General features: G+C 40.3%; 1 protein-coding gene across 2 annotated transcripts in view; it reads right to left on the minus strand.

The window, feature by feature from the left end:
* GRID1 (glutamate ionotropic receptor delta type subunit 1) overlaps nt 1-27,095 on the minus strand; it is a 2,026,904-nt gene that overhangs the window by 963,231 nt on the left and 1,036,578 nt on the right. The window lies entirely within an intron of this gene.

Here is a 27,095-nt window from a genome sequence, read left to right on the forward strand (position 1 = left end):
GTAAATGTACATTCATATTTGGCTCGTTTAATCCTTTGTTATAAAAAAAAAATCTTATTTGCAGGGTTTGCTAAATCGTTAAAGGATCAATATTTTGTGATCATTACTTTTTGTTTTACACTTTTAGAACAGTTGTAGCTTTAGTTTTTAAACAGAGTTCCCAATTACTTCCATACCCTTAGGGTACCGTCACACAGTGCAATTTTGATCGCTACGACGGCACGATCCGTGACGTCGCAGCGATCGTATGATTATCGCTCCAGCATCGTAGACTGCGGTCACACGTTGCAATCACGGTGCTGGAGCGATGTCGAAGTCTCCGGGTAACCAGGGTAAACATCGGGTAACTAAGCGCAGGGCCGCGCTTAGTAACCCGATGTTTACCGTGGTTACCAGCGTAAAAGTAAAAAAAAAAAAACCGTACATGCTCACCATCTGATGTCCGTCCGGTCCCTTGCAGTCCGCTTCCTGCTCTGACAGATCCGGCCGTACAGTGAAAGCAGAGTGCAGCGGTGACGTCACCGCTGTGATCTGCTCTCACTTTCCGGCCGGCAGACAGTCAGAGCGGGAAGCGGACGGCAAGGGACCGGACGGACATCAGATGGTGAGCATGTACGGTTTGTTTTTTTTTACTTTTACGCTGGTAACCACGGTAAACATCGGGTTACTAAGCGCGGCCCTGCGCTTAGTTACCCGACGTTTACCCTGGTTACCAGCGAACGCATCGCTGGATCGCTGTCACACACAACGATCCAGCGATGTCAGCGGGTGATCAAGCGACGAAAGAAAGTTCCAAACGATCTGCTACGACGTACGATTCTCAGCAGGATCCCTGATCGCTGCTGCGTGTCAGACACTGCGATATCGTAACGATATCGCTAGAACGTCATGAATCGTACCGTCGTAGCGATCAAAATTGCACTGTGTGACGGTACCCTTAGAGTTAAGTCACACGCCACTTCGACCATTAGGTGGATTTTTAAAATCTTGCTGTACACTTCATATACGATAAATTCAATAAGAACATAGTTTGATGTTAGCTCCCCAGATCCTGCTGGTGGTGGCAGAATTATGTCTTTATATCAGTTGTTATCAGTTGTCATTAAAGGTAAAGATTGCTGAATCTGCAGAGGTTCTAATTTAGCAAATCTTTCGCTTTTATCAAAGAAATGTGATTGGCATTCAAGCTATTCAATGCACATACAACATTCTATATTATGCACTGGGGTCTCTTTAGACTCCAAAACAATACAAATGGGATTTAAAATAAAAAATGAATCTTTACCTGACCATTTAGTTGTCCCATCAACACCAGCATTTTGACTCTACCCTTTTCATCTTTGCTGTCACAAACTGTCTGTAGAAAATATTCACTGTTTCATGGATTTCTCTCCCTATCTCTAACGCAAAGATGTAAGCGTTGGCATCCTCTCACTGGCCGCTAAATTCCCTGCCTCTACTTTTATACAGGTTCTGATAGTCTTGTTGAATAAGACCCACATGAGACGTCAATAGCTAATGCAATTGCTACATCCATTTTTCTTATTAATTCTGCCAATCGGATCAAAAATAATTTGAAATCACTGGGTTAAGTGAGTTTCTAAATAATCAATATAATTTCGATTTATAACAAAATTGATTCTCTCATCTCTGGAAACAAGAAGTTATTTTTGTGAAAACACCAATATACCACCATCACAACTGTATTCAGTGACCGAAGTAACATTAAATTAAAGATTTGCTTTTTTGCTACATTTTTAGAGCACTTGCTCCTAAATTATCGCTTATCATATTTCAATCCAGCTGTTGCCGAAGAGCATCTTAGATGTCTAGGAAACCCGAACAACAAGGACCCCTAAAATCCAACTTTTATTAGAAAATATAATTATAAAATCTCTTAATCAAAAATAAGGTAAATAATAAACAACAAGTTGTGTACCTGTTGGACCCTAGGAAAGACTACACTTAGCCCTACCTAACAGTGGGGGTTGGCACCCTAATTTGCTGCGGTAGGTGCCCCCACTCAACGTGGGCTATCCCTCAAAGGCCCTATGAAGCCCTGAATAGGGAACCCTGAGTAAATACTACAAACACCCTAGAGGGAGACAATCTGCCTGACAGTGGGGGTAGACGTCCTAATGTTAAGCGGTAGACGCCCCCACTCCGCGGCGGCTGTCCCTAGGATCCCTAAAAAATCCCTAATTTGGGATAGAATAAAGAAATGTGCCCAAAAATCCCAAAAACCAAAAAAGACCCTCAAAAAAAGGAAAAAAAAAAAAATTATATATACATTACAAAAAAATTGCACAAATACCGTGAGAAATAATCTCACCAGTCATAAGGATATGCCCAAAAACAATGTAGCAACCCTCTATAACTTAAAGCAAACCATGTCCCACGAAGATCAAATAAATAAGTGGGACATAGGTGGTCTCAATGTAGGTAAATGAGAATTATAAAAGATTGTCCATATAGAATCAGATAAGAGCGCTCCTATAGCATCAATAGCACGATATTAGTAGCAGGTGCTCACAACAGTATAGTATGCCAATATTAGCTAAAGTGCATATTGCAGTATGATAAGTTTAACTTCAGTCAAAGTCAATCCACAGGGTACACTAATAAAGCAATATATAATGCCCTTAGTTTAGGTTGCATATATAGATAGTATATTAATACTTAGAGTGCATATTGCAGCGTGACAAATCAAATAATATAAAGATTTCTAGCAACCTCTATATAGTACCCATAAGTCGATGCTCAAAGCATACCTATACTTAAAGTGCATATTGCACTGTGACATGTCAAACAATGCATAGGATAAGTACACAGGGCATATAGATAAAGCAATATATCATACCCTAATCAATCAGGTTATATATTGACATGTCAAACGAAAATAACAAGCCTGTATCAACAAAGAAAGGTACTATTTGATTATGGAAGGACACAATCATCCCCATATATGGGAAAATAAACCCAGATCTCGATACTCATCTACAGACTTGTAGAAAACCTAGTGGCACTGCTGCTGCATGGATTCCGTGGTCACATCAAGCGCTAAGCGGCAGTCTCCCCAACACAATGCCTGACGCGTTTCCCCCCCATTCTGTATATCGGGGGTTCATCAGGGGTACATGTGGCTGCAAAAAAACGGATATAGAAGCTGTGGTGAACTCACCATGAAACACCTTATAACCAGAGACAACCCGGAAGCATGTGGAGCACGCTGATTTTGGAGCGGCCCCAAGAGATGACATCATCTGCGCGCCAGCTGGAACGCACAATTGCGTGTCATGCTAGGGAGAGACGTCGGATTATCCGGCGCATGCGCAGACCCTAGTGGCGTGGTAAGGTGTATGTCGCCATCTACAGGGAGATAGAAAAGGAGCGCCGGAATATCCGGCGCATGCGCAGAATGTAATAATATCCTAAGATATATAACGCCGCCCTGCAACTAATAAGCATAAATTCTAAGTACCATCCACAGACGGATCTCCAAGCTGTCTACTCTGTATAGGGCCGCAATGGGAATATAATTAATAACACTGCGTAGCAAGAGTAAAGCCCCAATTGTGCAATAATAATTGGCATAAATATCTGTAAAGATGGACACAATATAATATATATAGACAATTCTATCGGGTAGTCTACACACATAGTGAAAAACAATATATCAATGTCCACAGATAAGTACCCACAGCAAACAAAGGACAATAATGAAAAAAAGAAGAAAAAGAGACACAAGAACTATATAATGTCAAAAATAAGAGAAAGAATAATGATTATAGTATCAATATCCATGGCTGCAGCACAAATAAAACAGAACCTTACAGATGGCCTAGATAAAACTAGTGAAAGTCAATTGTTCATTAAGGCCCGCAGGGCTCATGGATCTCAATAAATAGATCCATCTTGTTTCTCGTTGTATAATTTTCTTATCCCAATCACCTCGGCGCACAGAGGGAGGAATAACCTCAATAACTCTGAATTGTAAAGAGCTCGGGTCACCTCCATGTTCTTGAATGACATGCCTTGCAATTGGTGTATCCCTGCAGTGCCGGATGTCCCCTAGATGTTCACTAATGCGGACACGGAGTTCACGTTTGGTTTTGCCCACATAGTCCTTGGGGCAAGGGCACGTGCAGAGATACACTACGCCCACTGTCTTACAATTAGCAAACTGTCTCATAGAAAATGTCCTATTGGTGGTCGAACTTCTAAAGGTACTGGAAACGTTGACATGTTTACAGAATGAACAATGTCCACATCTAAACGTACCGGTGGATCTATTGTCCAACCACGTGCCCTGTCTCTTAGGAGGTACAAAGTGGCTCTGTACAACGTTATCCCTGATCGACCTCCCCCTTCTATACGTAATGGATGGATGTGGAGTAATAAAGCCGCCTATGTCTGGGTCGGACTTCAAAATCTGCCAGTGTCTCTTAAAAATATCAAAGACCCTTCTAGACTGGTCGTCAAAAGTGCCAATCAAACGTGTGATAGATGTTGCATCAGTCACGATCTTAGGTGACAGGAGTGATGTCCTATTTGAGTCCAAGGCAGTGACATAGGCTGAGGTAATCACATCATCCGGGTATCCCCTAGCTCTAAAACGATGTTTAAGTTCAGTTGATTTAGTTCTGAAGTCATTCAAGGAGGAGCAGTTCCTCCGTAAACGGAGGAACTGTCCCTTAGGGATCCCACGTTTCAACGGAAATGGGTGATGGCTCTCCCATCTCAGGAGGCTATTCGTAGCCGATGGTTTACGATAGATGGATGTACCAAGAGAGCCATCCCTCAGTCTCTCAATAGAGACATCCAGGAAGGTGATATTGTCACCACCTATTTCAAAGGTAAAGAACAAACCTTCTACTGTGGTGTTTAAATATTGCAGGAAGTTGGAAAATGAGACAGCATCACCTCTCCATAGGACGAGGATGTCATCAATATATCTACCCCAGAAAATAATCCTGGGGCACCATATGTCATCCTCGTCCCTGAAGACAAAAGTGTCCTCCCACCAGCCCAGGAGCAAATTAGCATAAGTGGGAGCACAAGGGCTCCCCATTGCTGTGCCCCTGAGCTGGTGATAACATTTTCCGTTGAAGAAAAAATAATTACGTCGAAGGACAAAGTCAAGAAGTTCGATCAAGAAAGCATTATGTGGTGCTAGGTGGATGCCTCTACTACTCAGAAAGTATTTAATAGCTCTAAGGCCATCATGATGGCGAATACTGCTATATAGTGCCTCCACATCAATGGAGGCAATGATGGTATCTGGTTCCACCACGATCCCCTCCAATTTAGTCAGGAGATCACTCGTGTCCCTGATATAGGAGGGTAAAGCAGTCACAAAGGACCTTAGAAGTTTATCCAAATAAATACTTGAATTCTGAGAGAGGGCATCCACCCCCGATACTATGGGACGTCCCTTTAAGGGATTAATGCCCTTGTGCACTTTAGGAAGTGCATAAAACGTTGCCACAGTCGGGAACTTGGGTAGCATAAACTTATACTCATTGTCTGAAATAAGTTTGGACCCAACGGCCCGGGTCAAGATGTCTTTTAATTCCGAGAGAAAACCTATCGTAGGGTCATTTTTAAGAATCTCATATGATGAGTTATCTGAAAGAATGGCATTACACATATCCACATATTGTAAGTGGTCCAAAATGACTATGTTTCCGCCTTTATCGGACGGCTTGATAACAATCAAGTTGTTATTTTTGAGATCATTAAGTGATTTTCTCTCGGCCAATGTCAAATTCGGGTGAGTAGGGTCCAAACCAGGAACAATATTGTTAATTTCATCAGTAACAAGTTTCTGGAAAATCTCGATGCTCCCATAATCGTTTGGCGGTGGCAACCGTTTGCTAATTGGTTTCAGGTCCGAAAATGGACCCTCACCACCTGGTCTATTCCCTTCCTCACTCAATTCAGTGAGTATATCCAGATCAGACAAATCATCCATAGAGATACCGAGCTGTTGGCACCTCTGGAGATCGTTCTTTTGAAAGAAACGTCTCCATTTGAGCTTCCTTGTAAAAAGATCCAAATCCTTGATCCATGTAAATGGATCAAACCTCATTGTGGGAACGAAAGTAAGGCCCCTACTCAAGACCACACACGCACATGTCTCCACTCCCATAGGTGTGGTGTACATATTTATTACCTTAATGAGCGGTACCACCTGACTGATGAGCACAGGAACAAGGAAGAGCTGCCGGCGCCGGGACAGAGATGCAGGGATGCATGAGGAGGGTGAGTAGGACAGGGGGGTGTGAGCCATGCGGGACCATCGGAGCCATGCAGGACCATGGAGTTATGCATACAACAGAGGGAGCCACACATAACAGGACAACATGGGGAGCCACACACCAAGACAAAACGGGGAGCCACACATACCAAGAAAAAACAGGGGAGCCACATACCAGGACAAAATGGGGAGCCACACATACCAGTACAAAATGGGGGAAATACATACCAGGATGAAATGGGGGAGCCACACATACCAGGACAAAACGGGGGAGCCATACATACCAGGACATGACGGGGGAAGCCACACATAGCAGGATAGCATAGCAGGACAGGACGAGGGGAGCCACATACTAGGACAGGATGGGAGAGCTGTACATAGCAGGACAGGGATGAGGGGACAATGCATACCCGGCTTATACTCGGGTCGGCTTATACTCGAGTATATACAGTATACATATATTATCAAGCACGATGTTATGAAATTACATGATGAGATTAAATGTAATAAATATCCCTGTAGGGCTAAACCAAAATGAACTTTCGTTGACTACTACAGACGTGAGCCGTTTACACGCATGGGCGCTTTTTCATTCATTCCCTATCTTGACATCGTTATCATTGGCCACCTCCTGTAGAGTTCCTATAATTGTTTAAGATAAAAAATAATACTCTGTATGATTGTCTTTCTTTTTTCATTACTATCTTTGTAAAACATCTGCTTGATCCTCTGTGTCATAGAAAGAATGGAGACTATTATTATCACCTGCCTGTATTCTTCTGAAGATCTCATCAGCTGTAGAGAGTCCCTTCCAATTTTTGGGTAGTTTACATTCATAAAATGAGTTATTGTGTGACTAGAAGTTTATTTACCTATTGCTAAATATGCATTTCCCGTAAATGTACATTCATATTTGGCTCGTTTAATCCTTTGTTATAAAAAAAAAATCTTATTTGCAGGGTTTGCTAAATCGTTAAAGGATCAATATTTTGTGATCATTACTTTTTGTTTTACACTTTTAGAACAGTTGTAGCTTTAGTTTTTAAACAGAGTTCCCAATTACTTCCATACCCTTAGGGTACCGTCACACAGTGCAATTTTGATCGCTACGACGGCACGATCCGTGACGTCGCAGCGATCGTATGATTATCACTCCAGCATCGTAGACTGCGGTCACACGTTGCAATCACGGTGCTGGAGCGATGTCGAAGTCTCCGGGTAACCAGGGTAAACATCGGGTAACTAAGCGCAGGGCCGCGCTTAGTAACCCGATGTTTACCGTGGTTACCAGCGTAAAAGTAAAAAAAAACAAACCGTACATGCTCACCATCTGATGTCCGTCCGGTCCCTTGCAGTCCGCTTCCTGCTCTGACTGTCTGTTTACCCTGGTTACCAGCGAACGCATCGCTGGATCGCTGTCACACACAACAATCCAGCGATGTCAGCGGGTGATCAAGCGACGAAAGAAAGTTCCAAACGATCTGCTACGACGTACGATTCTCAGCAGGATCCCTGATCGCTGCTGCGTGTCAGACACTGCGATATCGTAACGATATCGCTAGAACGTCATGAATCGTACCGTCGTAGCGATCAAAATTGCACTGTGTGACGGTACCCTTAGAGTTAAGTCACACGCCACTTCGACCATTAGGTGGATTTTTAAAATCTTGCTGTACACTTCATATACGATAAATTCAATAAGAACATAGTTTGATGTTAGCTCCCCAGATCCTGCTGGTGGTGGCAGAATTATGTCTTTATATCAGTTGTTATCAGTTGTCATTAAAGGTAAAGATTGCTGAATCTGCAGAGGTTCTAATTTAGCAAATCTTTCGCTTTTATCAAAGAAATGTGATTGGCATTCAAGCTATTCAATGCACATACAACATTCTATATTATGCACTGGGGTCTCTTTAGACTCCAAAACAATACAAATGGGATTTAAAATAAAAAATGAATCTTTACCTGACCATTTAGTTGTCCCATCAACACCAGCATTTTGACTCTACCCTTTTCATCTTTGCTGTCACAAACTGTCTGTAGAAAATATTCACTGTTTCATGGATTTCTCTCCCTATCTCTAACGCAAAGATGTAAGCGTTGGCATCCTCTCACTGGCCGCTAAATTCCCTGCCTCTACTTTTATACAGGTTCTGATAGTCTTGTTGAATAAGACCCACATGAGACGTCAATAGCTAATGCAATTGCTCCATTTTTCTTATTAATTCTGCCAATCGGATCAAAAATAATTTGAAATCACTGGGTTAAGTGAGTTTCTAAATAATCAATATAATTTCGATTTATAACAAAATTGATTCTCTCATCTCTGGAAACAAGAAGTTATTTTTGTGAAAACACCAATATACCACCATCACAACTGTATTCAGTGACCGAAGTAACATTAAATTAAAGATTTGCTTTTTTGCTACATTTTTAGAGCACTTGCTCCTAAATTATCGCTTATCATATTTCAATCCAGCTGTTGCCGAAGAGCATCTTAGATGTCTGCCTTAATTATATGTTCAGTTACAATCTGTGAGCCCAGAGGTCAGATTTGTGTTATACTATATCACCTATGTTTATGCCCAACTCAGCATGAAACACCTCCAGTTACAATCTTAGGTTCTGTCAAAGAAAAGCTTGCATTTGAAAGACTGGTTATAATCCTTATAATGTGTGCACAGTAGCAGTTGGATGCTGCCTATATTTCTCCCCTGAAAGTATCTTATGGCAGATTTCATACTGATTTTTACAGACTGCAATAAAAAAGGAAAAACTTAAAGGAAGTAAAACTTAGGTTAAAAAGCCTTAGGGTATAATACAATACACAAAGTAAAGCAGATTAAGGCAAAGCATATAATGAGGTCTCATGGTAGGGTCATATAGAGAGTTTGTATACTCTTGGATATTTTATAAGAACACACAGCTAATCAGATTAAAGGAGTGTCTAATCTTGTTCCTTGTCCTAAAGATCATAAACAACTTCAGACTAGAGAACACACTAAACACTGGGGAGTCAGTTTAAATTGGAATTAATCTGAAAAGTGCTATTTTCCCATCTTGAAGAAATAACATTTTATGAAATTGATCAAGATTTTTGTTTAATTCTGTTCATTACAAATAAACATAGAAGACAAATATTGATTATTCTAATCTACAGTTCTAGTTGATGGTAACACATCAGAGATACACTAGCACCATAGCTAGCAAGCTATAATTTAGGGGTGAAAAGCTAATCAGACCTGAATAGAGATTAGCAAATGTATTTGAGTTGAAGGAGTATTCCCATCTTAAAGATCCTATCCTGATATGTGGTAGGTGTAATAATTAGGGTTGAGCGAAACCCGACCCGATCCCACTCTGGGATCGGGTCGGCGGTACACGATCTGTAATCCAAAGTCAGGTTTCGTTTTTTATATATATATATATATATATATATATATATATATATATATATATATATATATATATATTAGTAACAGACACAGAGATGACACCAATATATAAAATCCAAATAAAGATATAAGAAAATATATATAAATTTATAATAAGTGGGTCACCCGTGTGCCAGAATTATAGTGTAAAACCACTACCTGGAAGGAAAAATAGCACCAGAACAAAAGATTGGTTAACAGGGCACAGCGCTCTCTTTCTCAAACAAATCTGTGAAGTAACAGAGTTCGCTTATACCGGCATATAGTACTGTCTTTTACTAGAAGCAGGTTCTCTCCTGCACGGTGGACCCCGTGTTGTGAATGCACCTACTACTCAATATATATATATATATATATATATATATATATATACACTCACTGGCCACTTTATTAGGTACACCTGTCCAACTTCTTGTTAACACTTAATTTCTAATCAGCCAATCACATGGCGGCAACTCAGTGCATTTAGGCATGTAGACATGGTCAAGACAATCTCCTGCAGTTCAAACCGAGCATCAGTATGGGGAAGAAAGGTGATTTGAGTGCCTTTGAACGTGGCATGGTTGTTGGTGCCAGAAGGGCTGGTCTGAGTATTTCAGAAACTGCTGATCTACTGGGATTTTCACGCACAACCATCTCTAGGGTTTACAGAGAATGGTCCGAAAAAGAAAAAAAATCCAGTGAGCGGCAGTTCTGTGGGCGGAAATGCCTTGTTGATGCCAGAGGTCAGAGGAGAATGGGCAGACTGGTTCGAGCTGATAGAAAGGCAACAGTGACTCAAATCGCCACCCGTTACAACCAAGGTAGGCCTAAGAGCATCTCTGAACGCACAGTGCGTCGAACTTTGAGGCAGATGGGCTACAGCAGCAGAAGACCACACCAGGTACCACTCCTTTCAGCTAAGAACAGGAAACTGAGGCTACAATTTGTACAAGCTCATCGAAATTGGACAGTAGAAGATTGGAAAAACGTTGCTTGGTCTGATGAGTCTCGATTTCTGCTGCGACATTCGGATGGTAGGGTCAGAATTTGGCGTAAACAACATGAAAGCATGGATCCATCCTGCCTTGTATGGAGCATCTTTGGGATGTGCAGCCGACAAATCTGCGGCAACTGTGTGATGCCATCATGTCAATATGGACCAAAATCTCTGAGGAATGCTTCCAGCACCTTGTTGAATCTATGCCACGAAGAATTGAGGCAGTTCTGAAGGCAAAAGGGGGTCCAACCCGTTACTAGCATGGTGTACCTAATAAAGTGGCCGGTGAGTGTATATATATATATATATATATATATATCATAGTGACACATATATATATATATATATATATTTATTTCAGCGCGATAATGTTGAAAAGCCGGTAATTCAATTGCCGGCTTTTCATTTCTCCTGCCTGAACCCGACATGATATGAGACATGGTTTACATACAGTAAACCATGTCATATCCCCCTTTTTTTTGCATATTCCACACTACTAATGTTAGTAGTGTGTATGTGCAAAATTTCGGCTCTGTAGCTATTAAATTTAAGGGTTAAATCGCGGAAAAAATTGGCGTGGGCTTCCGCACAATTTTCTCCGCCAGAGCGGTAAAGCCAGTGACTGAGGGCAGATATTAATAACCAGGAGAGGGTCCATGGTTATTGGTCCCCCTGTGGCTAAAAACATCTGCCTGGAGCGTGGGAAAAAGTTCCCAGGCTGCAGTTCATGAGGACATCCACCAGGGGGCGCATCACCACGACTGAAGGTAACTATAGGTCATTGACCTACATTTCCTTCAATCGCCGGGGTTTACAGGCACGAGCACAGCTGCATTATAGCAGAGCTCCTGCGTGTAATCTATTTTAACCCCTTCAGATGGATTTACCTCGTGGGACGTGACAGTTCATCACAGGGTATGTATATTGTTGGTTTATTATTTTTCCAAACGAGGGTCTTCAGTTGGATTGAGAGAGCAATAAAATATTAAAACAACCTGTGTGTTTATTTCATTAAAATACTTTTTAATCATGTGTGTGTGTTTTCTAACCCTTTCATACAATTGGATTAATAATGGATAGGTGTCAGAATTGACGCCTCTCCATTATTAATCTGGCTTAATGTCACCTTACAATAGCAAGGTGGCATTAACCCTTCATTACCCCATATCCCACCGCTACACGGGAGTGGGAAGAGAGTGGCCAAGTGCCAGAATAGGCGCATCTTCCAGATGTGCCTTTTCTGGGGTGGCTGGGGGCAGATGTTTTTAGCCACGGGGGGGCCAATAACCATGGACACTCTCCTGGCTATTAATATCTGCCCTCAGTCACTGGCTTTACCGCTCTGGTGGAGAAAATTGCGCGGGAGCCCACGCCAATTTTTTCCGCGATTTAACCCTTAAATTTAATAGCTACAGCACCGAAATTTTGCACATACACACTACTAACATTAGTAGTGTGGAATATGCAAAAAAAAGGGGGATATGACATGGTTTACTGTATGTAAACCATGTCTCATATCATGTCGGGTTTAGGCAGGAGAAATGAAAAGCTGGCAATTGAATTACCGGCTTTTCAACATTATCGCGCTGAAGCAAATATTAAAAAAGTATGCTTCCCCATTGAATTGCATTGGGTTTTGTGTTTTGGCCGATCCCCGACCCCGACTTTTCAATAAGATCGGCCGATTTCACTTGACCCGACTTTTGAGAAAGTCGGGTTTCGTGAAACCCGACTCGATCTCAAAAAATGAAAAGTCGCTCAACCCTAGTAATAATATTAGCAAATACCTCCAATTAGAAATTTAGTATAGTTTGTGCTATGTTGCTTACCTCATGCAGGGCATAGCAGTAGCTTAGGTATCCTTGGTTATGACCAATAAGAGTTGTCTGACTTAATTGGTTAACAGCCATGGGTGGATTTCTGATCTACCAATGGCTGTTAAAGACACTTGATGGCTGATTAATTTATCTATCAAATGCAGGGAAAGATATAGGCTCAGTGTTTGGGTCTGCATCAAAGGCAGAAATACAGCCAATGACGTACGTCATCGGTCATGATGGGGTTAAAAGTGGGAGCTTTTTAAGAATTTGGTGAATATTACATTGTTTTTGTTTTATTGGTGTATTGCAAAATGTGCAAGCTTTGTACAGTATGCCAACAAACCTAATTTGCAATGGTGGCTCAATAATTTTGATTGCAACTTTGGTTAGCAAAAATACCAAAATCTACATTTTCTCGTATACTTTAAGGCCTATAGGCTGCTGATGGAAATTATATACACTGTACAAGTATATCTAGTATATACAAAGATAACACATGCAGTAGAGTTATATAAACATAAAAGTTTTATGAGCTATGTTGCTGAATAAAATAATTCTCCTCCAGCTCTTCCTTTCATTGGATACCTTGCACATCATTTGACAAACTTCTTCATGAAATCTTCATTTGAGTGTCTTAAACTTAACAAATCGATTCTACCATTTCAAAAATAGCCTAAAGCATTGTATAGAACATTTATGTGGCAACTTCTGTCCTTTCAGCTCTGTTCATGCAATAAATAGTGGGTGATTAAACAATCAGAATCAGTACTCCATTCTTTATAGCAATAAGTTACAAACAATGGCCCCGATTCATTAAGGCTGGTAATTTTACATGAGTTTTAATGAAAAGTGTGCTGTATTGTACCATATTCATTGAGAGGAGTCATAAAACTAGTGCTCACCTCCACCAGAAATCTTACTTCACCCAGGAGCTGGTGCAAAACCTATGGCCTGGGGGCCACATGCATCCAGAAATGTCATTCTGTGCAGCCATGGATCATATGGGTATAAAAATGCTTATCTGACATGTTAACTATATGTGAAGCCACACACATAAAACTAGTGGTAAGCAGCTGAGAAGCAGAGACTGGCAATTACTAATGGTGCCCTGTGTAGACGACTCTGGATGCCTCATATTCAGTGGTGTGAAAAAATGTTTGCCTTCGTCCCAATTTCCTATTGTTATAAATGTTTTAAGAAGAAAAAAGGAAAAAGGAAAAAAGGAGAGCGGAAGGAAAGATAGAAAAAAATGTAAGACCTGGAGTCAGAAGAGAACTTATCTTAATCTGGTTTCAAAAGAGCTTACTCCAGGTCTTACATTTTTTTCTATTTTTCCTTCTGCTCTCCTTTTTTCTTATTTTGTTTCTTCTTAAACATATATCTTATAATTTGAATAGAGGTTTGAATGAGTTATATCTTAACAATATTAATAATCGTTGTTTATTAACTTTGATTTTAGCATATCACATGTATGTCATGTGCCATGTCATACCCAACCGAACTTTAACACCGGTCATGTGTTTTTTGGCACTCACATTTGAAATTTGTAAACTATTTAAACACCAACTTTGCTGCCTTCAGTATACTTGTGGTCTTTCCTGATGAAGTGATCTTTTGTACTTTGAAATGCATAGAATAAACCACTCTTTAGTTGAACATTCTGGAATATATAGTGGGTATGTAAAGTATTCAGACCCTTTTACATTTTTCACTCTTTGTTTCATTGCAGCCATTTGGTAAATTCAAAAATAGTTCATATTATTCACATCAATGTACACTCTGCACCCCATCTTGACTAAAAAAAAACAGAAATGTAGAAATTTTTGCAAATTTAATAAAAAAGAAAAACTTTAATATCACATGGTCATAAGTATTCAGACCCTTTGCTAAGACACTCATATGTAAGTCGAATGCTGCCCATTTCCTTGTGATCTTCCTTGAGATGGTTCTTCTCTCATTGGAGGCCAGCTGTGTTTAACTAAACTGATAGGACTTGATTTGGAAAGGCAAACACCTGTCTATATAAGACCTCACAGCTCACAGTCCAAGACATATGAAAGCCTGCATAGAGTTTGCTCAAAAAACACATGAAGGACTCCCAGACTATGAGAAATAAGATTCTCTGGTCTGATGAGATGAAGATAGACCTTTTTGGTGATAATTATAAGCAGTATATGTGGTGAAAACAAGGCACTGCTCATCACCTGCCCAATACAATAACAAAAGTGAAACATGGTGATGGCCGCATCATGCTATGAGGGTCTTTTTCAGATGCAGGGACAGGATGACTGGTTGTCATTGAAGGAAACTTGAATGCGGCCAAGTACAGAGATATCCTGGATGAAAACCTCTTCCAGAGTGCTCTGGACCTCAGACTTGGCCGAAGGTTCACCTTCCAACAAGACAATGACCCTAAGCACACAGCTAAAATAACAAAGGAGTGGCTTCAGAACAACTCTGTGACCATTCTTGACTGGCCCAGCTGGAGCCCTGACCTAAACCCAATTGAGCATGTCTGGAGAGACCTGAAAATGGCTGTCCACCAACCTTCACCATCCAACCTAACAGAACTGGAGAGGATCTGCAAGGAAGAATGGCAGAGGATCCCCAAATCAGATGAGAAAAACTTGTTGCATCATTCCTAAGAAGACTCATGGCTGAACTAGCTCAAAAGCGTGCTTCTACTCAATACTGAGCAAAGGGTCTTATGACTATGTGATATTTCAGTTTTTCTTTTTTAATTAATTTGCAAAAATTTCTACCTTTCTGGGTTTTTTTCGGTCAAGATGGAGTACAGAGCGTACATTAATGAGAAAAAAATGAACTGTTTTGAATGTACCAAATGCCTGCAATGAAACAAAGAGTGGAAAATTTAAAGGGGTATGAATACTTTCTGTACCCACTGTATGTTTCTTCATTTATCTACATGCGTGGAAACTATCCACAAACCTTTCCATTCTGTTTTGGATATCTTAAGTTCATTTACTGACCCTTAGATCTGCTGCAGCTGATTTGCTTTATGACATGCTGTCTAAATATTCATAAAAGGTGAGTGTCATTTTAAATTTACCTCCTGTCATACTTCTCGGATAAGACCCAATTTTGCGCTGATCTCTCCTACAGCTTTGTAATGATTAATGCTTGAAATAGCAGTTTCACAACTGCTGGAAGCGGAGGACACAAACTATAAAATCATCAGGTTCTGACAACATAATGTGATAATAAGTATTATTTATAGACATGTCAATAAAAAATTTCTCATCATCTTTGTATATAGATAATAAATATCAAGTACACTAATCATTTCAGTATTAACTGAAACCTATTGGAATTCTTTCCAATTCATTCAGTCAATAATTAAGTTAAACTAATTAAAAGCTTCATTAGAAAACTCATCAACCCCATCATTTTTTAAAACTAATAAATTAAGAGGAGAAACAAAGGAAAGGAGGATAAAACCCTTGAAGTGGATATTATTTGCTTTAGCTAATATTTCCCATAAATATAGTATCCAACAGCCGTAATTAGCTGGCATCCGTTCATTAATTTGACTGATGTCATAGGAAGTGACAGTGAAATATAGAGAAACACTAGCCTTTTGGAGAACCGCTGTGACTTGCCTGGAACAGTTTGCTGAAGTAATGATGCGTTCGATACAAAAGTAGAGACAACTTCAGCATCAAATCACCGAGACAAAGCCGAGATGCCTGTTACCTACCAATTAGTATGCTTTTCCACAAATCATAGCAGGGCTCTGGCCCACAGCAATGTGATAGTGAGGAGAAGCAGAGAGCATCTGCATGACAGCGAAGCAGGTATGATGTATTGCTGTTCAAAAGGAAAAATACTCTGTTGTGCTTAATCTAGCAGCTAGATTTCTTCTCCTAAACTGCTAGAATAGGAAAATGCAATAAACATCTGGTTCATCAAATAAATAGCAAGAGGACTCTCAGACATTTCCTATTTTATAGCCCCGTCCTGGGAATCTCCGGGTCTGTTGTGAAGTAATTTTATATCAGTTTAGAGTGAGAGGAGATTTCAGCACAAGCAGTGGAGATCAGAAGATTCACCAAGAACTAGATGGACAATGTTAGGGACAGAGTAGGAACTCATGGTCCCGGAACAACCGACAACAAAGTCATGATACAAGCACTAACAAATAGTAATGCTATGGCGGGCACTTGCACTATTTATGTACATAACTCTCTTTTTCATTACAACTTATGGCAACACAGAAAAACAAATAGAAGGGCACTATAATGCTGCTCACCATGTGCAGTTATACTATGAGGATCAGTAACAAACATACACCTTGTACACAAGAGGGCACCACTGCAAATTTGCCAACTAAACTTCAAAAATCCGAAATCCAAAGCAAGGAACAACAGTGAGTATTATACTATAAGCAGTTCCAGGAGGAACTACAGAGGCTTTCGGAACTGTCAACAGTAGGGTTGAGCGACATTTCCTTTTTTGAGGTCGAGTCGGGTTTCACAAAACCCGACTTTCTCAAAAGTCGAGTCGAGTGAAATCGTCCGATCTTCTTGAAAAGTCGGGGTCGGGGATCGGCCGAAACACGAAACCCAATGCAAGGTAATGGAAAATCTATATATTTTTATATTTACTTCAGCGCGATACATGTGAAAAGCTGGTAATTCAATTGCCGGCTTTTCATTTCTCCTGCCTAAACCCGACATGATATGAGACATGGTTTACATACAGTAAACCATGTCATATCCCCCTTTTTTTGCATATTCCACATTACTAATGTTAGTAGTGTGTATGTGCAAAATTTCGGCGCTGTAGCTATTAAATTTAAGGGTTAAATCGCGGAAAAAATTGGCGTGGGCTCCCGCGCAATTTTCTCCGCCAGAGTGGTAAAGCCAGTGACTGAGGGCAGATATTAATAGCCTAGAGAGGGTCCATGGTTATTGCCCCCCCCGGCTACAAACATCTGCCCCCAGCCACCCCAGAAAAGGCACATCTGTAAGATGCGCCTATTTTGGCACTTGGCCACTCTCTTCCCACTCCCGTGTAACGGTGGGATATGGGGTAATGAAGGGTTAATGCCACCTTGCTATTGTAAGGTGACATTAAGCCAGATTAATAATGGAGAGGCGTCAATTATGACACCTATCCATTATTAATCCAATTGTATGAAAGGGTTAAAAAAACACACACACAATATTGCAAAGTATTTTAATGAAATAAATACACAGGTTGTTGTAATATTTTATTGTTCTCTCAATCCACCTGAAGACCCTCGCTCTGTAACAAAGGAAACATGTAACAAACCAACAATATACATACCATCTGTAGATCTGTAACATCCCACGATGTAAATCCATCTGAAAGGGTTAAAATATTTTACAGGCAGGAGCTCTGCTAATGCAGCTGTGCTTGTGCCTGTAAACCCCGGGGAATGAAGGAAATGTAGGTCAATGACCTGTAGTTACCTTCAGTCGCGGTGATGCGCCCTCTGCTGGATGTCCTCATATGACGTCGAGCGTGGGAAAAAGTTCCCAGGCTGCAGTTCATGAGGACATCCAGCAGAGGGCGCATCACCGCGACTGAAGGTAACTATATTACCAGGGCAAGTTGTGATTGAGGAACCCTGATTTTTTTTTAATTAAAATCATGATTTTTCATCCTCATCCTCAGAATTTGGTTAACCCTACCAATATATTGAAGCCCACAATTATAATCAATAAGGTAAACTTAAAATGTAGCACTATAACTCAGAGAGCACTTTATTTCAGAAAGCTGCTGAGTGAAATTGAAAGTTTTTTGTTGTTGTTGGTTATTGCTTTACAACACAGGACTTCTTTCCACATCTAAATGAGGCAACCAGTGCTGGAAAAAACAGAGTTTCCTATTGTTATCTTTTGTGCCATCTAACCTTGGTTGACTAGGAGATACAATATTTTTTATAGTCTGTGCTCTTGTAATAGTTATTATCGACCTGAAACAAATTAGTGTCTGTAAAACAAAAAAGGATCAAATTTTAACCCATTTAACCAGTGACAGAGCCAAATTTTTAAAATCTGACCAGTGTCACTTTATGTGGTAATAACTCTGGAATGCTTCAACAAATCGCAGTGATATTGAGAGTGTTTTTTCATGATTTTCAAGGAAATTTACAAATTTATTTTTTTAGGGACCTATCCATGTTTGAAGTACCCATATATATTGGGAAACCCCCAAAAGTGATACCATTTTAAAAACAGCACCCCCTGACATATTGAAAACTGCAGTCAGGTAGTTTATTAACCCTTCAGGTGATTTTCAGGAATTAATGCAAAGTGGCATGACAGAAATTTAAATGTGTATTTTTACCACTTAAATGCCGCTAACTTCTGAACAGGTTACAACAGCCATCAGACTCTAAGGCCGCTATTTGGCTGTGAATTGCCATCGCAAACATCAGGACCACACAATCATAATCTGAGGGCCCCAATTGGGATTTGGGATAAAGAGGAAGCCCCCACACTCTGTTAACCATTTGTAAGATGTAGTCACTATTCACAGCAGTATCTAAGGGGTTAAACAGATTTAAATGGTGCAAACACTGATTGTAGCTAATACAGCACGTTGTCAGCTATAGTGTACAGTGACAGCTGTTGGATTGTCACCTGTATGGGGATGCTAGTCTCTTATATCTCAAATCAGTTAAAAGATGTATTTGTGGTCATTAACCCCTTTCTGACCTCGGAAGGGATAGTACGTCCGAGGTCAGATCCCCCTCTTTGATGCAGGGCTCCGGCGGTGAGCCCGCATCAAAGTCGGGACATGTCAGCTGTTTTGAACAGCTGACATGTGCCCGCAATAGCAGCGATGAAATCGTGATTCACCTGCCACAATTAACTAGTTAAATGCCGCTGTCAAATGCTGACAGTGGCATTTAATCGGCGCTTCTGGCCATCCGGCCGGAAATGAGTTCATCGCTGACCCTCGTTACATGATCGGGGGTCAGCGATGCATCAGAATGGTAACCATAGAGGTCCTTGAGACCTCTATGGTTACTGATCCGAGCTAGCTGTGAGCGCCACCCTGTGGTCGGCACTCATAGCACACCTGCAATTCAGCTCCATAGCAGCAATCTGATGGTCGCTGCTATGTAACAGAGACGATCGAGTTGTGCCAGCTTCTAGCCTCCCATGGAGGATATTGAAGCATGGCAAAAGTAAAAAAAATGTGAAAAAAATAAAAAAATATAAAAGTTTAAATCACCCCCCTTTCGCCCCACCCAAAATAAATCAATAAAAAAAATCAAACCTACACATACTTGGTATTGCCACGTTCAGAATCGCCCGATCTATCAATAAAAAAAAGGATTAACCTGATCGCTAAACGGCGTAGGGAGAAAAAAATTCAAAACTCCAGAATTACTTTTTTTTGGTCGCCGCGACATTGCATTAAAATGCAATAACGGGCGATCAAAAGATCATAACTGCACCAAAATGGTATCAATAAAAATGCCAGCTGAGCACACAAAAAATAAGCCCTCAACAGACCCCAGATCATGAAAAATGGAGACCCTACGGGTATCGGAAAATGGCGCAATTTTTTTATTTAGCAAAGTTTGGAATTTGTTTTCACCACTTAGATAAATGAGAACCTAGACAAGTTTGGTGTCTATGAACTCGTAATGACCTGCAGAATCATAATGGCAGGTCAATTTTAGCATTTAGTGAAGCTAGCAAAAAAGCCAATCAAAAAACAAGTGTGGGAGTGCACTTTTTTTGCAATTTCACCGCACTTGAAATTTTTTACCCGTTTTCTAGTACACGACATGCTAAAAACCAATGATGTTGTTCAAAATTACAACTTGTTTTGCAAAAAATAAGCTCTCACATGGCCATATTGATGGAAAAATAAAAAAGTTAGGGCTCTGGGAAGGAGGGGAGCGAAAAACGAACACGGAAAAACAGAAAATCCCAAGGTCATGAAGGGGTTAAGGGGTTAAAATGCTCCAAAGCCTATTCAGGATCTTCCTGACACATTTATTGTCCTTGTTTTATGTATTTAAAAGACAACTCTAAAACTTACTGCCCTCTTCAGCCTCCATTACACTCGATGTCTTCTATAAACAATCGTTCTGTGATTTCCAAGATTGCGCTAATACATTGAATTAATCAGTGATTTAGGATACCCAATTTCCTTAAATCTTCTGCATATGATCTTGGATTGATTCTTTATTTCTGTGTTTCAGTACAGCTCTTCCTCATTTGACAGAACTAAATGGATGGAATAGTTTACATTCCCTTTCTGATCCACTTTGTAGTGCTATAGTTAAAATAATTATTGGAATCCACTTTTTAAAATACTTCTTTGTCGTAAACTGACCAGGTTCTTTGTGGTTCACCTTTATATCTAACAACATCTATCAGCATTAATATTGTGTTTAAGGAACGAACCTCAACGGTTATTATTCAAATAATCTTATGGCTTTAACATAAGTTCATTTCCGAAGGAGGAGCAAATCATCAATGAACCGCTTATGGTAAAGAATATCGGTAGGATAAAATGTGGAGACTACGACATAATATGAATCTAATACCTAGCAGAGTGTGAATGCAGTCCCCATCGCGTTCCTCTTTATCTGCTGAAAGACCATCTGTAGAGTTAAAATCATACTCTCCCAAATTGTTTTCTTGAATGAACAGGTGGTCTATGATTAGAGAAGGGGGATTGTTATGGGGAGTCCTAATACTAAAAATAAAAAATGTAGTAGTTTAGGAACTGGCATATTTACTGATTTATTCAGCGGTAAGCTGTAATTGGCAATGAGAGCAATACTGAAAAGAGTATAATGGAAATAAACTAAGATAGTTTACATTATTACCAAATATGGGCACTAGGAGCAATAGACAGCTTTCTACTGGATGGCTTTCTATCATTTATGTCATCTTACCTATTAAGTTATACATCACAGATATCATATTAAGTTGTACATCATAGAAGAATTACAATCCTGCCAGCTCCACAAGACAGGATGGGATGATGATGGGAATGCTGAGTGGAATTTGGAATAAAACAGTGTTCGTTTTTTTTAGCTGTGTGTTAATTATTTGCTTATTTTATGTTTATATCTTTTTAGACCAATGTTTTTATCAATGTGCTTTTCCACTGATGTGTTTTATGTGTTTATTTTAATACTTTTCTATCTATATGTAATTCATTATTTTGCACATAATGGTTCTTCCATTGGAAAATATATTTATTGTGCACCTGGATGTAATGGTTTTTATGCAGTGTGACGCAAACATTTAGCCAAGTTTCAAATGTATTGCTCAGTGAAAAGCATATGTATATTTTCTTCAGTGTAACTTGTGGTTCCTGCTTAGTTGAGGTCTTTTAAATTCTAGCAGAAATCAGTGCCTCCTGTTGATAGTTCCAAAGCCTCTGTAGTCCCTTCTGGAACTGGATCTACTATATTCCAACTGATGAGCAAAATTTTTATTTTTCCATGGACAAAATATAAAAACATGGACAAAAAATATTTGTGTGGACAAATTGGTAAACAATAATGAGTTATAATATTTATAAGTCTATATGGCTAAGGCTATATTTACTGATATGAACTCATTACTAGCAATTACTCTGAGCTGTCAAATGACGAAAATGAAAATCACAATGACCGATCAAGTCCTACTAGAGTCAACAAAAATTGCATCTGTTTCTTGTCAGAGACCAGCATTTTTTTTGGAATGTCGAAGAATTTTTGGATGGCTGGCTACCCTACTTTTGAGTCATGTCACACAGTATCCAGCTTTGTAAGCTCAATTCAAAAATAAGGTCTGTTTTCATTAGAAAGATCTAAGAAGAGCAGCAGAGATCAGCAAACTAGCAGCTCAAAATGTTAATTTTTATTCTACGTTTGTGAAATGAGTCAAATATTATGCAGAACTTGTCATTTTAGCCTAAAGGTATGTACAAACCTTTATTCAGTGTGTGTTAGAGTCAACATTAATTACTGCTAAATTCTCGTTGCATATTCATTGGTATAAAACAATACACAGCTGAATAACCTTCAAAAAGCACTACACCATTTACTAAATAATCAGTAGAGGTGATTTGGAAATAGTTCAACTATTCTGGACTTTATGCCAGCTGCTTGGAGAATCAACATATTTTACATTGAGGTAGCAACATGTTGGGGACAGCTTATAAATAGAATAAATTGCATTGTACATAAAATAAACAACAAAATGGAATTGCAATGTAAATATTTATTGCAAACAGTCACAATACAGCCCATATCCCTGATAATACTTCAAATACTAATGTAGTTTGCAGTCATATGCAGCCTTTGGCACAGATTCCATAAATTAGGTTTTCCATAAGTCCTTGAAAGTAATAATATTTCAGAGAATTGCTAAGTCAGCCCATTGGTTTAATGTGAATGCCTCACTTTTTGCAAGGGCATACAATTTCTGATCACTTCAGCAGAGATATTTACTCTTTGGATAAATGATGATTAAGGACTATGCCATCTTTAACCCAAGACAGGATTGATGTGCTGGGAACAGCGTTGTTTTTGTCAAAAGGTAACTAACAGCAAGGAGGGAATAAGAGACAAGTTATCAGATTATACTCCACCAGATTATTTGTTTGCACTTTATTTCTTAATAAAAACTAAATATACCTAGACACCAGAACAAAGGGAAGTAATCAAAGTTAATGTTGGAAAATCCACAATAAGTGGTGTTACATGTGTTACAAATACCCTGGAATGGTAGAAGACACTAGAAAAGAGTATGTAGCTGATAATGAGAATAAAGACATATCACTGGTTTGTCATTGGAATGATTTAAACTAATGCTTATGCTTTGCACAAGTTTCTTTGTGAATGCATAGATAATAAACTGTACAAAGATATATATTAGGTGTGAAGATCTGAGGTTGTGGGTTATAAAACTCACCTAGGCAGGTTAACAATGCAACTATTTTTTATTCCATACATCCATGATTGCACAACAAATCCAGGTAGATGGCCAAAATACAATGTCTTCAGTCCACAAGTTCCCAATCTGATATTGGTAGTTCGACTGGCCCTGTACCAGGTGATACCCACTGTATCCCAACTTTTGGTTGGCCCACAGATTCCTTATCTCCAGCTGGTAAAGTGTGCAGTGACAGACAATGGATATGTCGACCGTAGCTCATGGATACCCCTCCAGCCAACAACCAATCTCCAAAACTCCATAAATAATCCATCCATCCCAGCTTGGATCCTCTTCCATCAAAATCCCTCCAAAGACTGCCTGATTCAACCCTATGTCTTTTTCTCCCACCCCCTTAAACATTTCCTTTAGCTCACTGAACAAAGCATATTCCATCAGCTGGGACAGTATGTGAGACCTCCCGTGATGACAGCTCCCCTGTGTATACTATCCTCAACCACACAATAGGCCTAGGTTTGGGAGTACAATGGGAGTGGGACCTTTATACAGATGAGACTGATAGAGTCTAGCCTTAGGGTACCGTCTCACAGTGGCACTTTGGTCGCTACGACGGCACAATCTGTGACATTCCAGGGATATACTTACGATCTCGCTGTGTCTGACACGCTACTGCGATCAGGGACCCTGCTCAGAATTGTACGTCGTAGCAGATTGTTTGAAAATTTCTTTCCTCATCAAGTGTCCCGCTGTGGCGGCATGATTGCATCGTGTAACAAAGGTGTGCACGATATTGTATATGATGTGCGCACAGTAACCAACGGCTTCTACATCGCAAATACGTCATGAAATTATCGCTCAAGTGCCATGCATTGCGAAGTGTGACTGCAGTCTATGACACTGGAGCGATAATGGAGCGACGCTGGAGCGTCACGGATCATGCCGTCGTAGCGACCAAAGTGCCACTGTGAGACGGTACCCTTAGGTTTACATAAGATCTAGCCTGCTCCTCTTCCTCTGCTGGCTGCCACTAAATAGAAACATTGATTCCTGAGGATGAACTGATGAGCAGGAAAATAACTAGTAAAGCACATTAAGCAAATTAACTATTAAAGTACAATAATATTGATGTAACCAGTGCTTCATGCTGGAAAAATCTCTATGTCTTAGAGCTGTGAACTCTACATACATTCGTCCTATAGTCTTTAGTAAGCGGCCATATCCTCACATTAGGTTCCCTAGAGGCATAGCAATCTCAGCCTGATTAGTTCACACTAGTGATGGGCAGTCCGGCTCTTTTCGGTGATCCGGCTCTTTCGGCTCCGCTCACTATAAAGAGTCGGCTCTTTCGGCTCACAAACCGGCTCTTTTTTTAAATAGTAATACGTTTTGCACTGTCATCATTCCAGGTGTTTGCCTGTACAGTGACAGCCTCATGATACAACTGTATAAGTATCTAGTGAAGCAGCACAGATGGTGTTTAGCATTGCTGTTTTCTCAGATTGTTCGCTCTTGTGAACAGGCCCCTGCTACTTGGTTGTAGTCTTTAGCGTATTACTTTCTAATATGTGGCGTTTTTTGTACATTGCTGTGGTCATTCCCTCTTGGACGAGATTTATCTGCATCCGTATTTTTTCTGCAAAGGCACTGCATCCTGATCAGGGTTTGGGTGGAAATGTGAAATTCTGACTTCTGGGGCAGAGGGGAAAGGGGAAAGAAGAGAGGAGAGAAGAGAGTGGTGAAAGTGAAAGGAAAAAAAATGGGGCTCTGAGCCTGCGCAGTGTGACATCCACATGCAGATTGGACGCAGGCATCCTGATTCGGGTGCGTCTACATTGACAATCATGTTTTTTGGACGCGCTGCCACATACCAGGATGTCTGCAGATTTTTGTAACACACAAAATTCGCCTCAAGCTGCGTTTTGGGAGCACATGAAAAATTCTGATGCAAACGCAGGTCCGTGCGTCCCTATGTGAAGTGTAGGGATGCAATCTGGATCGGGATGCATCAGGATTGCTACACATCACAACGCACCAAAGCGCTAGTGTGAAAGCAGACCCACCCATGCAGCCCCTAACCAGGAGCCCCCATGTTATATACAGGCTCCCAAAACATTTTATTAACATTACCACACTATAACATGGGGCACAGCCCTTCTAGTGCGGCCGTTCACTGACAGCACAGCATGCAGTGTCTACATTATGTCTGCATCCTGCTCCAATTTCATCACTTTCTCATACAGCACATCCCTTGCTTCTGAGCATGCTCAGTCCCGAATAACGGATCCTTGCACACGGAATCATACGGATCCATGTTTTTCAGATGACACAAAACTGCAACAAGATGCATTTTTGTGCGTCTGGTAAGATATGCGCAGATATGCGCAGACTCACGGATCCATGGGAAAACGGTGACAACTGGGTGCACAAACAGATCCGTGTGCATCCATTGTCACATGCAATGCAAAATATGCAAGTGTGAAACCAGCGTAACTAAATAATGATTGGAGCTGTACTAGATCTCGCCACAGGTTCTGCCTAAAATTACTTTATATTACATACGCTACCCCCAGCAGCAACAACTGATCCATCCTCCCCGTAGTGTTCCTGTCGTGAATCCTCCTGAGTCCTGACTAATACTATGAGACCAAACAATCTGCTGAGTCCCTCCTCCTATACACACTATATATATATATATATATATATATATATATATATATATATATATATAGATACATATATGCCACGGATGAGGCCAGTATATCTTTATTTGTGACTAAGGTAACTCAGATCCTGACTCCAGCACTGAAGGACGGTGTAACACTAATGCTTGCAGTCTGAGGGCACTTAAGGGTTAACAGTAGGAAGCCCTTTTTTTCTTTTCAAATCCACCCTGTCTTGTGCTTGTCTGCACCTTTCTTTAGTTCTCACAAGCATTTACTCCACATCTACCTCCCTCCTGACTGCTCCTCCCACATGAGTCACAGTCACACTTCACTAAGCTAAATCGATAAGCTGCAGCCAAGGAAGGAAAAAAAAAAAGACTCCGCTCACTCACCCTGCAGAGCCGACTCTTTCATTCACAGCAGGGAGCCGGCTCTTTGTATCGGCTTGTTCACGAATGACACATCACTAGTTCACACAGCAATTTTGGCAACTAAAAGAGAGAGGACAAAGCCTTGTGTACCTTCAAAAGTTATGCAATGATTGAATACCTGATGGTCTGAAACGTGTCTGCCCAGTACCCTCTCCAAAGGGGGCTGTGACAATTATGATGTTCTATTTTCATTTTTTAAACCATTTGAATATATTTTCTAGATTTTATATGGAACTTCCAAAGCTGGATTCACTCTTTTGAAATATTGATTTGTCTTCCTGAGGCACCGCTGGTTTTCCTTGCTCCGGACTCCATAATGGGTGAGCTGACACAACCTTCCCTCTTTTATTAGTTCAAAAATTATGACCCTCAAACACATCAAACTAATGCCCAAACCTCCGGAATTGACAGGTTCATCCAACAATCTAATGTTTGTGGGTCCAGTGACTTTTCCCTGATAGATGATGTTAAGGGAAACAATGATCTCCCACTTCTATCTTTGGATTGACAAATTTTTCATTCTCTAAGGCTACTTTCACACTAGCGTCGTGCACTGCACATCACTATGTGTCGTTTTGTAGACAAAATGCATCCTGCAAAAG

The sequence above is a fragment of the Ranitomeya variabilis genome, chromosome 4 (assembly GCF_051348905.1).
Source record: "Ranitomeya variabilis isolate aRanVar5 chromosome 4, aRanVar5.hap1, whole genome shotgun sequence".
Lineage (NCBI taxonomy): Eukaryota > Metazoa > Chordata > Amphibia > Anura > Dendrobatidae > Ranitomeya > Ranitomeya variabilis.